This window comes from Telopea speciosissima, chromosome 2 (genome assembly GCF_018873765.1).
Source record: "Telopea speciosissima isolate NSW1024214 ecotype Mountain lineage chromosome 2, Tspe_v1, whole genome shotgun sequence".
NCBI classification, from domain to species: Eukaryota; Viridiplantae; Streptophyta; class Magnoliopsida; order Proteales; family Proteaceae; genus Telopea; species Telopea speciosissima.
The window spans coordinates 12,209,126-12,210,260 of NC_057917.1; the positions used below are offsets into that span (position 1 = coordinate 12,209,126).

The following is a 1,135-nucleotide window of genomic DNA, read 5'->3' on the forward strand; positions in this document are numbered from 1 at the left end:
TTTGAGCTAAAGACCTATCAAGTGGAGCTGGAATTTACAAATAACCATGAGACCTTGCCACAAAACCTTGACATTCATGATGTTAGGAAGAGAATAACTAATATAAATACTAAGCTAAGAATCAATTACCAGCACAAAGGAAAACTCAAATGGTGGTCTCTTATCAGGGTCATGAAACAGTTACAGAAATCTAGTGTGTGAGAATATTTTCACTATGCATTTGCAGTCCCAACTAGAGGAGAATTACCGTTTCAGTTCTACACACATAACCAACCTCATTGCTATGACATCCAAATCTGGACCATTGGAAAAATCCTAGCTCATGTCCTGCTTTTCAAGGGGGAGAGTTCTCTGTGGGGGAGCATGTTGGTCATTTTGCACCCCATCTGTTTATGCGGGGGCCATGCTCCTGGACAGGTTCCCTTTTTTCCTTTTTTGAATTGATCATTAGTGGCATCAAAGACATATATAGTGTATTAAGTTTCAGATGAATTCAATTTTCCAATGTATAGATAAAAAGATCCAAAACATAGTTTGATCAACTCATGTTTCAGGTGCACTGCCTATCTTAAAGCCGTGAAAATTTAACAGATTACCTCTTCCCCCTATTCATATCATGTATATATAATCAACTATTCACTAATAATGCCATTATTCCACAAGTGCTGTAAAGCCAATTGCTTACTAAAGCAGTGAGTTGGAAAAGAGAAATATAAGTTCTCCCAATTTCCTCATCACCTATACAAAGAGGATTTGCTTGAGGGCGCCGCCCCCATGCAACTCTTCAAATTCTTATCAATACACAACATTGGTCAACCCAATCAACTAACATACCTATCACATAACAATTCAATCTCAAGTCAAAAATTGAAAAACCAGAGCAGAAGTAAAAGATACAGCCCAATAGAATCATAACAATTAACTAATAACAGTTACTCACATTATTTCTCTATTTCTGGCCCTTCTTCCACAAGACTCCAATCTTCTTTAAGTGAGTCGTCTTCCATATCTTCTGAATTGGGTGAACCAATCTTCCCAGTAAAAGTGTCTAGAGCTCTATAAATTCAAAATATAAAAGTCAGGATGTAATTATAGCTAAAGTAACTTTCATCACTTTGGGGGATGACCCTTCCAC

The 1,135-nt window shown here is 37.1% G+C and overlaps 1 long non-coding RNA gene across 1 annotated transcript; it reads right to left on the bottom strand.

The window, feature by feature from the left end:
• Positions 1–602: 602 nt before the first annotated feature.
• Positions 603–800, bottom strand: LOC122651613. The gene is made up of 2 exons (XR_006331479.1): positions 686–800; positions 603–639 (listed from the first exon to the last, which is right to left on the bottom strand). It is a non-coding gene; the product is annotated as an uncharacterized LOC122651613 (long non-coding RNA).
• Between the last annotated feature and the right edge of the window lie 335 nt (positions 801–1,135).